The sequence below is a fragment of the Kogia breviceps genome, chromosome 9 (genome assembly GCF_026419965.1).
Source record: "Kogia breviceps isolate mKogBre1 chromosome 9, mKogBre1 haplotype 1, whole genome shotgun sequence".
Classification (NCBI taxonomy): Eukaryota; Metazoa; Chordata; class Mammalia; order Artiodactyla; family Physeteridae; genus Kogia; species Kogia breviceps.
Window position 1 is genome coordinate 23,168,924 of NC_081318.1, and position 16,068 is coordinate 23,184,991.

Genomic DNA, 16,068 nt, shown 5'->3' on the forward strand with positions numbered 1-16,068 from the left:
TCTCTCAGATATAGGAAATCAGTAACATATTACTTATTAAAATAAATTTAGCATTGCTATTCTTGGTTTCCTTTTCTAAAACTTCCTTTTCCTCAACCATTAAAACTGAGCTTCCAAAAAAAAACCAAAAAAACAAAAAACACAATAAAACCTGAGCTTCCCAAACAAAAGTTTCAAAGATAGAAAGAAAAGAATGCTACTAGATGTCTCTGCTGTATCAATTTGAAGAAAGGTGGTTAAGCAATATGCTTCAAAGGTAATGTTTCTCCAACAGGTTAGATCTGATGGACTCAATAAAAATACACAGAACATTCCATCCAAAAGCAGCAGAATACACACTCTTTTCTCAAGTACACAAGGAACATTCTACAGGACAGATCACATGCTAAGCCATAAAGCAAGTCTCAGCAAATTTAAGAAGACTGAAATCACATCAAGATCTTTCTGACAACACTATGAGACTAGAAATCAACTACAAGAAAAAAAACTGCAAAAAACAGATACTTGGAGACTAACCAATATACTACTAAACAGCCAATGGGGGACTTCCCTGGTGGCACAGTGGATAAGAATCTGCCTGCCAATGCAGGGGACATGAGTTCGATCCCTGGTCTGGAACGATCCCACATGCCATGGAGCAACTAAGCCCGTGTGCCACAACTACTGAGCCTGTGCTCTAGAGCCCGCAAGCCACAACTACTAAGCCCGTGTGCCACAACAACTGAAGCCCACGTGTCTAGAGCCCACACTCTGCAACAAGAGAAGCCACCGCAATGAGAAGCATGCACACCACAACAAAGAGTAGCCCCTGCTCACCGCAACTAGATAAAGCCCGTGCGCAGCAACAAAGACCTGATGCGGCCAAAAGTGAAAAACAAACAAACAAACAAAAACAACCAATGGGTCATTGGAGAAATCAAAGAAGAAATCAAAAAAACAAAACAAAACTGGAGGCAAATGAAAACAATTCAAAATCTATAAGACACAGAAAAATAAGTTCTAAGAGGGAAGTATATAGCAAGAGAAGCCTACCTTAGGAAACAAAAAAAATCTCAAATAAACAACTTTAACCTTTCACCTAAAACAACTAGAAAAAGTAAAATAGGGAGTTCCCTGGTGGCCTAGTGGTTAGGATTCCAAGCTTTCACTGACATGGCCCCAGGTTCAATCCCTGATCAGAGAAACTGAGATCCTGCAAGCTGCACAGCCAAAAAAAGAAAAAAGAAAGAAAGAACAATGAACAAAAACCATAGTTAGTAGAAGGAAAGAAATAAAAAAGCTCAGAGCAGAAATAAATGAAATAGAGACTAAAAAAAAACAATAGAAAAGATCAGTGAAACTAAGAGCTGGTTCTTGGGAAAGATAAACAAATTGATAAAACTTTAGTCAGACTCACCAGGAAAAAAAGAAGGCCCAAATAAATCAGAAATGAAATAGAAGTTACAACCAACACCACAGAAATACAAAAGGGATTACTATGAACAATTATACACCAATAAAATGGACAACCTAGAGGAAATGGACAAATTTCTAGAAATGTACACTCTCCCAAGACTGAATCAAGGAAGAAATAGAAAACATGAACAGACTAATTACCACTAATGACACTGAATCAATAATAAAAAAAAAACTCACAAAAACACAAAAGTCCAGGACCAGACAGCTTCACAGGCAAATTCTACCAAACATTTAGAGAAGAGTTAACACTATCCTTCTCAAATTATTCCCAAAAATTGTAGAGGAAGGAATGCTTCTGAACTCATTCTACAAGACCAGCATACCCTGATACCAAAACCAGACAAAGATATCACAAAAAAGGAAAATTACAGGCCAATATTACTGATGAGCATAGATGCAAAAATCCTCAACAAAATATTAGCAAAACAAATTCAACAATACTTTAAAAGGATCATACACCATGAAAAAAAAAAAAGGTAATGTTTCTCAATCTAGAAGTCAAGCTGTAAAGCTGTGGGGACTTCCCAGGTGTTCCAGTGGTTAAGAATCTGCTTTCCAATGCAGGGGATGCGCGTTCAATCCCTGGTCCGGAACTAGGATTCCACATGCTTTGGGGAATCTAATCCCACATGCTGCAACTATGGAGCACGCATGCCACAACTAGGAAGCCCGTGCACTGCAACTACTGAGCCCACATGCCACAACTAGAGAGAGAAGCCCATGTGCTGCAATGAAGAGCCCACATGCTGCAACGAAAGATCCCACATGCCGCAACAAAGATCCCATGTGCCACAACTAAGACCTGATGCAGCCAAAAAATAAAATAAATAAATAAGTATTTTAAAAGTTGTAAAGCTGTGATCCAGATAACTTATTTGAAATAATAATACTTTTATAAAGAAGTTTAGTTCAAAATTTTCTTGATTAATGCCACTTTCATTCTCGTATTACATTCAATTTTACTGAGTGGGAGAGAAAGAAGTGACATACAGCCAGTCAGCCAGGAATTCTGCACAACCAGTGGACTCAATTATACATGTTATGGCCTTAGTTGTGACAATTACAGATTATTATAGTGCCTGTGAGTTATTTTCTTTTTCTCATGCATAAATGCTTAGTAATGATGGAAGCAAAGAGAGATGAAGAAACTAGGACAACTGCCTCTTCAGGGCTCAAGTAGCACGCTATGAACACGTTAGTAACCACACAAAACAAAATCACTTGCCCTAATCAAAGGGAAAGTGATGGCAAACAAATGTTATAAGTACTGTTCCTCCTAAAAATGTTTAAGATTTCCAAATTCTATGAATCTGTTTTATAATAGAGGATAATAAGAATTTGTTCATACTTATTTGCTTTAATACCATCTATGAAATGATGACCTAGGGAAAAAAATTAAGATTGACTTTTCTAGGAATAAAGTTTCATTAAAAAAAACTGACTTAGCCATAATTATTTATCATTAAAACATGACAGATTTTGTGACACTAAATGAATAATTTTACCACATGACCATAAAATTCTTTTGTGAGCACCCTCCCATCCTGCAAAAGTCTGTGGTTAGGTCACTAAAGGTAATTTAACAGCACAGGCTCTGGAGAAAGAGCACATGATTTGAATCCTGGCTCTAACATTCACTAGTTGTGTAACCTTGGGCAAGTTACTTAATCTCTGTGCTTCTATTACTTCATCTATAAAATAGGAGGATGATAATAATCTTACCTACTTAATAAGGTTGTGGTAATAAATTATATATATTCCAAGTAAAAGTGCTCAGAACAGTGCCTACCATATGGTGGGTACTTAAAGTTAGTTTTGCATTACTGTCCTGCAAATTTTTTTTTAGGATTTTGTAAAATAAATGGATAAACTCTGGGGAATGTATGCTTGATGATGATGTAAATGTTCTTTGCCATTTATATTAAGGGAGAAAAGAACGGGGTTCGGGTGGGAGAAGATGCTTTTAAATGTTATTTATCTTATAGCAAAGAAGCAAAAACAAAGATTCTGATTTATTCCTTTGAACAAAAATACAATGAAAAGACTCACTGGAAATAATGGGGTAAACAACTCCATGCCTTCTAACAAATAGCAATTAAATAACACTTACTTTTTAAAAACTCCTTTTTCTTTCACATTCATTAGAATATTTTTCACTATTGTATTATCTTTTCTCAGATCAAGCAGGGAAGCCATACTTGACACTGTTCCTCTGTCATGTCTCTAAGATGAACTCATATTTTAAAATGTTGCTCAGAACATTCATTCATTCATTCATTCATTTAACAAACATTTATTGAAAGCCATGTGCTAGGCACCAGAGACATAAAGATGAATAAGATATATCCTCATCTTCAAGCTTAGTCTATTAGAAGAACAAACATGTAAAATTATTAGGTAAGGAATAATGTACAATGATAACAGCAATGGATTGAAGCATATTAAAAAATGTTTAAATTCAGGCATTCATAATGATACCAAAAACAAAGCAAAACAAAAAACCCTAACCAGTCACCACTGGCGAATGCTAGTGAACCAATTCATTATTCTGAAAATTGATGAATCAAAAGAAAGAATCAACCATTCATCCTGACTTTCTTATATGAACTATACCACTGGGTAATCACATAGTAGATAAGGGAGAGTTTCTCTTTATAGAAGTATTCCATCTAATAAATAAAGAATAACAGATTAGAATATCACTATTTTGCAGCTCTTAATGATTTAATGGATCTAAGCAAAGATCATTAATAGCTACTGACATCACAAAAAGAGTCAGTACCTCCTGATAGACCACTCTTAAAGAAGTCTGAGAAAACTTCTAAATTTAAGTACCAATTTAAAGGAAATGCAGAAGGGAAAGGAACATGCTAAAAGGCACCACAGAGATGTGTTCAGCAAAATTCAGAGTCAAGGAAACTCTACAAGACAATTGACTCAGTTTTTACAAGAAAAAATTACGAAAGAAAAAAAGAGAGAGAAAGACATGGACAGTCTTAAAAGAGAAATCAACCAACTGTACTGTACAAATTTATTTGCATCCCAATTCAAACACACTAGAAAAAATATATATGTATGTATGACACAACTGGGGAAACGCAAACACTCACTGGGTTTTGATGCTATTAAAGTATTATTGTTAAATTTTTAAGTGTAAGAATGGAATTATGGTTATTTATTCAAAGCACTTATCTTTTAGAGATGTATATGGGTGTGTGTGTAGATGATATTATAAAACGTCTAGAATTTGCATTCAATAATCTAGGGAGGAGGCTGGAGTGAGTAGGGGTAGTACTAGGTGGGTGATGGCGTACATATTTGACATTGTCTACCATAAAAAACATTAAAAAGAAACAACAGTAAAGTTCAAAATAACACGAGAGAGGCTGACTGTATGTAAAGCACTTAGGCTGTACATCACAAGTACTACTTATAATTATTATAAAGCTTAAGGATTGGATTAGATGACCTCTCAGATATTTTTCAATTCTGAAGTGTCTAAAATGTTATGACTAGATTATTTTTAAAGGTCATTTTTATCTCTCAAATTCTTTGGTTCTTCCCCAGGGATACGGCTCAGTTTTCTTTTCCCACTGGTTAACAATATCACACAAAAACACTGAACAACAACTACTTTTAAAGAGCACATGAACTGGAACTGACTCCCAGTTCAATGCTTGGAGGTTTTGGCTATCCCATCCACCTCAATTCTGGAGTCTGGCTGTTATACTGCTTAAATACTAGGTTAAACAGCCAGTACTGGTTAAACAGATGGAAAATTTTGCTTTATCCAATGGTGATAACTCCTATGCTATTTTTTTTTTTTTTTTTTTTTTTTTTCCCAGTACGCGAGCCTCTCACTGTTCTGGTCTCCCGTTGCGGAGCACAGGCTCCGGACGTGCAAGCTCAGCGGCCATGGCTCACGGGCCCAGCAGCTCCGCGGCATGTGGGATCTTCCCAGACCGGGGCACGAACCCGTGTCCCCTGCATCGGCAGGCAGACTCTCAACCACCGCGCCACCAGGGAAGCCCTCCTATGCTTTTTTTATCCTACACATAAACAGTTTGGGAAGAGTGGTCCAGAGCCCCATGGAGATAGTGAGGCACTTTCAGGAGGTGCCTGAGATCAAAAGTATTTTTGTGGTAATACTAAGATGGTATTTTCCTTTTTTACTCTCATCTTGTAAGTGTGCAGTGGTGGGGTTTTCCAGAGGATACATGATGTGTGGAAATACACCAGACCAAATGCAAAAGCAGATATAAAATTCAAGCTGTTTTTTAATGAAGTCAGATATCAAAGAGATTTGCAAAAATATAAAACAATGCCTTTTTTCCCAACTAAATGTTTTCTTGTTTTGGAAAATATATTCTTTTTTTTTTTTTTTTCAGCCGTGCCACATGGCACCAGGGATTAACCCCCTGCAGTAGAAGCGTGGAGTCTTAACCACTGGACCACCAGGGTAGTCTTCTTCATGAAAGTGTTATTTATGTTAACATGTAATGGGCTGATTATTTTTTCAAATAAAATATATAAAAAATTTTTAATTTCTCAGTTTTAAATAAATAACAACATGATGTATTATTGTTATATTAAATAAATAAATAAATTTAAATTCTCAGCTTCAATTCCTAATATAGTAAATCGTGATGGATATAACCCTCTTACACAAAAGCTCTTTGGGATCCTCACATTTTAAGAGTACCATATGACCCAGCAATACCACTACTGGGCATATACCCTGAGAAAACCGTAATTCAAAAAGAGTCATGTACCACAATATTCATTGCAGCACTATTTACAATAGCCAGGACATGGAAGCACCCTAAGTGCCCATCGACAGATGAATGGATAAAGAAGATGTGGCACATATACACAATGGAATATTACTCAACCATAAAAAGAAACAAAATTGAGTTATTTGTAGTGAGGGGGATGGACCTAGAGTCTGTCATACAGAATGAAGTAAGTCAGAAAGAGAAAAACAAATACCGTATGCTAACACATATATATGGAATCTAAAAAAAAAAAGGTTCTGAAGAACCTAGGGGCAGGGTAGGACAGGAATAAAGACACGGATGTAGAGAATGGACTTGAGGACACGGGGAGGGGGAAGGGTAAGCTGGGACGAAGTGAGAGAGTAGCACTGACATATATACACTACCAAATGTAAAACAGATAGCTAGTGGGAAGCAGCTGCATAGCACAGGGAGATCAGCTCAGTGCTTTGTGACCACCTAGGGGGGTGGGATAGGGAGGGTGGGAGGGAGATGAAAGAGGGAGGGGATATGGTGATATATGTATACATATAACTGATTCACTTTGTTATACAGCAGAAACTAATATAACATTGTGAAGCAATTATACTCCAATAGAGATGTTTAAAAAAAAAAAAAGTATAAAGGGCTCCTGAGACCAAAAAGTTTGAGAACGACTGCACTAGAATACATAGAACTCTAATTATGTCTGTCACTACATCACCTTACATTCCATTTTATGCTGCATAGCCTCAGTTCTCTCATTTCCACCCTACAAAGGACACTGCTCTAAAACGAGTTGGTTTGATATACCTAAAATTTAAGATTTATTGGGGGGAGGTGTCCTGGTTTAAAGAGAGAGAGGATTACTGCTCACAGTTATAAAAAGATATGAAGAATCCTAAGAATCACTTGGATTCTACAAGGTCAGGAAGAACATTTCCCTTTGGAGGGATATTAGCACTTAGCCCAAGAACCTAAACTCTTTCTTTTGTAGTCTTTTTTCCTTTTCATTAAGACTTGCCAAAGTTAGAGTCCTCAATCCCAGTTCCCTGACACCATGGGAAGACTTTGGCAAAACAATGCTTCCTGGTCAGGGTAGGAAAGCTGGTCATCTCAGGACACAGAGAGCTGTTAATTTCCTTGCCTTGTGGATTCTCTATTAGGAACTCTATGCACTGATCTCTGCCCAATTCTTCTAACAAACACCTGAAGTTTAATCCAGTTTAACAAAGTTGGGTGAGCTCTTGAAGAAATGACTCAAGGAAACCACAGATGGGAAAGAGAGAAAAGAATGCAGCCTTAAACACAGCTGATGTTAGCTGTAAATACATACAGACATACAATACATGCATGAGGAAGGCTATATACATAAATATATCAGGGAGGACACAGATAGGAGAGAAAGAAAAGACGGTAGCCCTAAACAGCTGATGCTGGCTATAAATACATACTTACAAACATGCGTATAAATGCAAATACCTAGAGTTGGCTGTCCCATCCTCTCACTAACCCTTGAGCAGCACTGGACTCCTCGAAATCATGTCTTCTAATCTTTTATATTCCAAGGCATTTTAACTGGATTTCACCTTTATAAAAATATTGTGGAAGAAATCTGAAATTTGTCCACTTTCCTAGAGCTATAATTCTCTAAATTGATACCATAAAAACTGCACTACTCCAATTTGAAGAAAAAAAAACAACACTCCAGAAACTAATGATTTGAATTTTCTTTTCTTTTCTTTTTTTTTTTTGGCCATGCCGCACAGCTTATGGGATCTTAGTTCCCAGACCAGGGAATGAACCCGGGCCCTCGGCAGTGAAAGCATGGGGTTCTAGCCATTGGATCACCAGGGAACTCCCTGAAATTTCTATTTCGTGATATACTTTCCTGCTATGAAAAAAATTTCTTTAAAAATTTTTTTCATTCCCACTCCTTTTCAATTAATCAACAATTGCATATTGAACATAGAGGGGAAAAAAAAAAGCAAGAGCTAAAGTGATAACCTAGAATCCTATCCTCATCCTCAGAAAGCTGAGAATCACACTGCTACAGAACAAGTCTCCGTACAGATATTCCAAGCTTTTTCTATCCCAACTAGAGGTTGAATTTTCCTATTCCTCACTTTTGTCAGATGACCCTACTTCCTCTCTGAGAAGACTGGTAAGCTCTCTCATCTTAACTTCAGATTCATTCTCTACTCAAAATCAACCCCAACCCCTTATTTTTCTTTCCTTTATTACATCCACCAACAGAATTCATGTCCTTATCAATTTCCTTAAACTATTCAACTAGAACACAGTCTTCCTACCGCAGGAAATCTTGAAAATAAATTATTTATAATAAAATAGTATTCAAATTAAATAATTCATTAACTAGGCTAGAGGACAGTGCTTCTTCTTTTTTTTTTTAATGACTCCATTGTGGAAAGGTTTAAAGATATTTAAATAGTTTTAATATTTGGACCTCTGTTTTGTTTTTTAAAGCCTCAGGATGTCTCTTTATTCTATTTGTGGGAGGTTTCTTCCCTGAGGTCACAAGATCAAATTAGACCAGATTAGTAAACTGGTTTTAAAGTAAAAAATGACCACCTGATGTTATTTGGAAGCTAATATGAAACAAGATAGTGATATGAATTCAGGTCTCAGGGCCTGTAGTACAAGAAGTATTGCTCTATTCATAAAATCACAGAACATAATAAATCTTTTTGTTTTAAAGATAACCAGTGAATGCTCCTAGAATCAAAGCAAAAGGAATTACCTAAAAAACACCTGATATATAAAACTTTAGTCTCCCGAAATGTTTGAGAAGAAGGTGACGTTTAACCCAAGTCTGGAAAATTCTAATTGCTCCCTTACCTTTGACAAATATACCTGCTTGGTTTATGTATTTATCCCAGAACATTGTAAATACACTAAAAAGTATAGAAAATAGGGGACTTCTATTTCCAGCCAATATGGGGTAACATGTAAAGGATTTACATACCTGCCTCAAAAAACAAACAAAAGAACAGACAAAATATATGAAACAACGGTTTTGAAGACACTGCTCATCAGACTATGAATGAAGGACAGTGATGCCCAAGAGACAGGAAACAAGCGAGGTGAGTTCTATGAATACCTCAACTTACTGCTTTGAGACTATTTTCAGGGCATAGGTCAGGGAGCAGGAACCCAGAGAGAGCCCAGCAGACTATCTTAGTTGAGGAGATGGAGCTGAGACTTGGCAGGACAGAGTGCTGGAGAAGAGAGGGCTGTACAGAGAGAACACTCTGGAGATAGGTGTTCAGTATACCCTCAAGAATTCAGCAGAGTACTGATCAGTGAATGCAGGTAAGGAACCATTCAAAGGAGTTAGAGAGAACACTAACTGGCACTCAAACAGAATAGGAATAATGCCTGTTCCAACGAACCAGAATGGAAAACGCCATAATTTACAGAGCACTGGGTAGAGCATTCAGAAGGGTCTTAAAGAAATAATTACCTTGGATGGAAAACTGCTCTGGCTCCACCTAACAAATCTTAAAAGCAAGACCAGGAAGGGTCAAACTGTATCAATAAACAAAGAAAAAGACTCAGTATCCAACAAGGTAAAACTCTGGAAAAATGTCTGGAATCTAAGCAAGTTTACCAGACATGTCAAGAATCAGGAAGATATGACCCATAAAAGGAGAAAAATCAGTCAGCTGAAACCAACACAGAATTGTCACAAATGTTAGAATTAGCAGACAAGGGGACAGTTATTATAAGTGTATTCTATATTCAAAAAACTACATAGAAATATGTAGAATATTTCTTTAAGGAGAAAGACTATACCAGATGAAAATCTCAATCTGCACAAAGGAATGAAGAGTACCAGAAAGAATAACTACATGAATACTTATATAATGTTTTTTCTTATTATTTAAACTCTTTCTGAGATAGTTTACTGTTGATATGAAGTGGCATGGGGTTCATAATAAAAGGAGAAAATGTATGACAAAAATAGCACAAAGGCTGAAAGGAAAGAAAAGGGAGTATTTCTTCTATTGTCTAAGAACTATTGCAAACTTTTTATACTGTAGGTGAGGTGATATAACATCATTTAAAGGCAAACTGTGATAAGGTGAAGATGTATACTACAAGTCAGATTTAAAGCAGCCATTAAAACAAAACAAAACAAAAAGCAGCCAACAAAGGAATAAAAGAGAATGATAAAAAATAAGTAATTTATCCAAGATAAGACAGAAAGAAAGAAAAAATTGGAACTAGAATAGGTGGGACAAATAGAAAACAAATAGCAAGATGGTAGGTTTAAATCTAACCATATCAAAAATCACTTTAAATATAAATGGTTCAAAAAAGTCAACTGAAAAACAGATTGTCAAATGAATTAGCAAAGCAAATCTCTAAAGACTTGTGATACCAAATGTTGACAAGGATGTGGATGAATTCAAAATCTCCTATACTGTCAGTAAGATTGAAAAATGGCAAAACCACTTTGCAAAACAGTTTGGCAGTTTCTTAAACATACACTTATATGATCTAACTATTACACTCCTAGATATTTAACAAAGAGGAATGAAAGCATACGTCTACAAACACTTCTACAGAAATGTTCATAGAAGCATTATTTATAATAGCCCCATGCTGGAAATAACCTAAATGTCTGTCAATAGGTGAAAAACAAATTGTGGTCTAGCCATAAAGTGGAATACTACTAAGCAATGAAAAGGAATGAGCCTTTGACCACTAACAATATGAATGAATCTCAAAATAATGATGCTTAGTAAATGAAGCATAATGTCCCCCACCCTCAAAAAAGAGCATATACTGCATGATTACATATATATAAATTTCTAGAAAATGCAAACTCATCTATTGTAACATAAAATAGATCAGTGATTGCCTAGGGATGAGGTTAGGTGGTGGGAAGGGGCAGAAGACTTTAGTGGTGATGGATATACTCTTTATCTTAATTGTGATGACAGTTTCATGGTTGATTACCTACATCAAAATTTTTCAAATTGTACACTTTAAGTATATGCAGTTTATTGTATGTCAATTATACTTTTATCAAACTTAAAAAAATTCCGTCTGTGCCTCTTTTCTATTGGGCAGATTTTTATTTATAATTGAATATGTTTAATGATTATAGGTTTATTCAGGTTTTTATTCCTTCCTGAGTCAGTTTTGGTAAGTTAGTTTTATTTCTAATTTCTATTATTATTTCTTCTTTGACCTATGAGTTACTTAGAGCATGCTTTTAAATTTCCAAATAAATAAGGTTATTTTGATCATCGTTTGGTTTAACTTCAATCTTCACTGAAATGAATAAGAGAACATAGTCTGCATAACACCATTCACTGGTTTTGTTGAAACTTGCTTTATGAATTCAGTATGCATTCGATCTTTAAAAAACTACTTAAAAAGAAAGTATATTCCCATGTATTAGGTGCGTGGCTCTGTACAGGCCCACCAAATCAAACTAGTTAGTTGTTTGTTCAACTCTTCTCAAATTTTTTGTCTGTTTGACCATCAATTATTGAAAAAGATATTAAAATTCCTGCTTTGTAGATTTATCTTTTTCTTATAATTGTATCTATATATTTTCTTCCTGTATTCTCTATATATACTTTGTAGTCTATCTGTATTCTATCTATATATATTTTGAGGCCACAGTATCGAATGCATACTGATTTGGAATTATTATAGCTTCCTGGTTAATTATTCCATTTATATATTTTGTCATGATTTTTAACTATAATAATAATTTTTACCTTCAAGTTAATTTTGCCTACTATTACCCTGCTATACCAGCTTTCTTTTAGAATATGTTTTTCCATACCTTTACTTTCAATATCTCTGATTCCTTATGTTTTATTAGGTATGCCTTTTATAAACTGCCTAGAGCTAGATTATTTTCTATGTAATGCGACAATGTTCCAATTATCTATTACTGCATAAAAAAAAAAACTACCCTCAAACAGCGGTAAACAATGATCATTTATTATTCTCATAATTCTGTGGGCCAGAAATTCTAGTAGGGCACAGCTGAGACAGCCTGTCTCTGATCTGCGACGTCTGGGACCTCAGATGGGATGGATGACTTGAATGGATGAAGATGGTTGGGATGTCTCAAGAGGAGCTATTTGTCTGGGACCTCAGTTCTTCTCTCCAGATGATGTTAGCTAGGGCTGGACTGTCCAACATGGTTCCTTCACACTCACATAGCTGACAGTTAGTTGATGCTGGCTGTTTGCTGGTAGCTCACTGGGGCTATCAACCAGGGCCTACATGTGTCCTCTCCACTTGGCTTGGGCATCTCACAGCATGATGGCTGGGTTCTGAGAGCAAGTATTCCAAGAGGCATACATAGGCAGAAGCTGCAGGACTTCTTATGACCTAGCCTCAGAAGTCCCATTCAATTGGCCAAGCAAGCCACTAAAGACAGACCAGATTCAAGGGGAGGAGAGAAAGAGACTCCACCTCTGAATGGCAAGAAGGGAAGAAATCGACAATGGCCACTTTGGAGACAAAGCTACCATAAACCACCCTCTGGCCCCAACAAGTCCCTCCCACATGCAAAATACACTCACCCTCTCCTAAGACCTCCAAAAGTCTCATCTGATTATGGCATCAGCTTGATGTCCAGAATCTTGATATCTAATTCAGGTCCAGGTGTGATTGAGGTTCCTCAGATGCAGTTCCTCAGGTACAGCTACTGGAGTATAATTCCTCTTGATCTGAATAAAGAGACAAATTATCTGCTCCCACACACTCAACATACAAATGTACAATAGTGAGACTGACTCAGGATAACCACAATAGACACTCTCATTCAAAATATGAAAAAAAGGAGGAAGGAACAGACACAAAGCAGTTTTTTTCCACAGCAATTCTGTAATTTAATCAGACAAATATCACCAGTTTCTTGATTACAGCTCAGCCCTACTCCCTGAGAGTGATTCTTCAAAACTCTTGGCTCCACCCTGAGTTATCCTTCCTTTTATATAAAAGATGGTTAATATTTGCAGGGGAGTAACCTTCTCAGCCTGCTTCCTGCCTGTATATGGTTGGGAAGTCTAAAGACCTATTTTTACTTTTTAAAAACATTTTTATTTTTTAATTTTTTAGATGTTGGGGATAGGAGTTTATTAATTAATTTATTTATTTTTGCTGTGTTGGGTCTTCGTTTCTGTGCAAGGGCTTTCTCTAGCTGCGGCAAGCAGGGGCCACTCTTCATTGCGGTACGCGGGCCTCTCACTGTCGCGGCCTCTCCTGTTGCAGAGCACAGGCTCCAGACATGCAGGCTCAGTAGTTGTGGATCACGGGCCCAGCCGCTCCACGGCATGTGGGATCCTCCCAGACCAGGGCTCAAACCGGTGTCCGTCGCATTAGCAGGCAGACTCTCAACTACTGCCCCACCAGGGAAGCCCCTAGTTTTACTTTTAATTGTCTCCGGTACTTTTGCTCCATGCTGAAGCTGCTGCAATTAGTACACACAATTTATTAAAAATCTTGCAGATTTCCTATGAATCTTATAGGAAGTTCACTCCAGTAGACAGAGCCATACTCACTTTCTCTCTTTCAATTTCTGTGTAAGCTACTGTAAGAAAAAACCCCTTGGGCTTCCCTGGTGGCGCAGTGGTTGAGAATCCGCCTGCCGATGCAGGGGACACGGGTTCGTGCCCTGGTCCGGGAGGATCCCACATGCCGCGGAGCGGCTGGACCCATGAGCCATGGCCACTGAGCCTGCGCGTCCGGAGCCTGTGCTCCGCAACGGGAGAGGCCACAACAGTGAGAGGCCCGCGTACCGCAAGATAAAAAAAAAAAAAAAAGAAAACACCCTTAAAATCCTTAGAAGCCTTATTGTTTAACTAAGAGGGTCTAGGATGTATTCCCTTAAGATCTTTAGACATCTTTTTATCTAGCTGAAAGGTTCTATGAGGCACTGCCTTAAATCTTTCCAAAGTCTTAGCAAAGGGATTTACAGTTGCATTCCTGAGATCTTTACTTTGAGGTCATGTTTCATTGGCAGCATGTTGAATTTTATCTTTGCTCTGAAGCTATTTCTTTAGAAGTCATTGGCTATCTGGAGCAATTAGGGATGAGAAAAATTTTATTTCCTAACATAACAGATCCTGGGTTAGAAATATTTCCCCTCTAAGTTCTGCTTAAAAACTGACTAGTTCATTTTTTAGCTCATTCATCTCTGTATTTTTACCTTATCATAGGCAGATAGAAGTAGCTAGGTAACACTTTACAGCATTCTGCCTAGAAACTCTTTAGATAAAATGAATTCATTAGATACATTTTCTATCTTCCATGTTACCACATGTGACAGTGTTAACAAACCTTGTACCACCATCACCACATAACAAAGGTTCCCTTTTATCCAGCCTCCTGTAATACTTTTCTGTGTTTCAAGCCTTCACTAACAGTCTCCTCAAGGTCCCTCCAGCTTCTACCCACTACCAAGTCCCAAAGCCAATCCATATTTTAGGTTATAGCAGTACCTCACATCCAGGTTCCAAATTCTATTTCAATTATCTATTGCTATAAACAAACTACCCCAAAGCTTACTGGCATAAAACTACAACTATTTTATTATGCTCATAATTCTGGGGGTCAGGAATTCAGACAAGGTACAGTAGGGATGGTTTATATCTGCTCCACATCTGGGGCCTCAGGTAGGGTGGCTCTAATGGTTGATGATGGCTAGATTGGGTCCGTATGCCTGGCAACTGGGTTTTTCTCCATATGATGTCTGCTGGGACTGGAATGTCCAAGATGATTCCTTCACTCACTCACATGGATAGCAGCTGATGCTGGCTGTTGGCTGGGAGCTCAGCTGGGCCTTTCCATCTGGCTTGGGCTTTTCACACATGACAGCTATGTCCCCAGATTGAGTGTTCCATGGGAGAACATTCCAGAAAAGAATGTTCAAAAAGGCTAGATGGAAGCTGCAAAGCTTTTCATGACCTAGCCTTGAAAGTCCCAGAATGTCACTTCTGGTACATTCTATTGGTCATACAAGTCACTAAAGCCAGCCCAGATTCAAGATGAATGGAAGAATAAACTCCACCGGTATTTGGGAGGATGGCACACAAGTCAGCCATCTTGGAAACATGATATAACAGTCTTAACTGGTAAGTGTAATTAATTTACTTTAGTATGATTACTGATGTATTTGGATTTATTTCTACCATCTTTTACTGTGTTTTTTATTTATCCTATCTTTTCTACTATATTTATCACATTTTTGATCCCTGATTTCTTTTACATTGAACAAGTATACAAATCATAAGCTTAATAAATTATCACAAAGTGAAACAACCATGTAACTACCACCAAGGTCAAGGAATGAAATGTTACCACCATCCTAGAAACCGCCCCTTTGCCCACTGCCTAATCATTATCCCTTACCTCTTCCTCAAAGATTACTATCATGACTTCTAATACCATATGTTAGGGGTTTTAGCTTTATGTAAATGAAATCATATAGTATATACTCTTTTGTGTCTCGCTTCCTTCATTCAGTATTATCATTATTCGACCATGATCTTGTGCATACCAGCAATTTATTCATTTCCATTGCTTTACAGTATTCCATTGCATGAATATACCACAATTTATCCATTCTACCATTGACATTGTCCATTGAATTTTAAATTTCAATGACTATATTTTTTAAAGTTCCATTTTCAAAAAAAGTCTTCAGGACCCCTTTAGCTGTGGGAATCCTGTGTGGCTTACATTGAAGATATTCCTATAGAGAAGTTTTGCATTTGCTTCATCCTGATGCCAAGGGACTGTCACTAATTCAGGACTACTTCATATGTTAATTTCTTGGCTTTAGGTTCCCCTGAACTGC

The 16,068-nt window shown here is 37.1% G+C and overlaps 1 protein-coding gene across 5 annotated transcripts in view; it reads right to left on the bottom strand.

The window, feature by feature from the left end:
* AHCYL2 (adenosylhomocysteinase like 2) overlaps positions 1 to 16,068 on the bottom strand; it is a 175,521-nt gene that overhangs the window by 115,231 nt on the left and 44,222 nt on the right. Inside the window, exon 1 of one of the 5 annotated variants that reach the window (XM_067042211.1) lies at positions 12,791 to 12,805. The exons of the other annotated variants lie outside the window; for them this stretch is intronic. The gene's annotated coding sequence lies outside the window, so the exon portion shown is untranslated. Of the gene's footprint in view, positions 1 to 12,790; positions 12,806 to 16,068 lie in introns of those variants that run through there. 5 annotated transcript variants of the gene reach the window in all.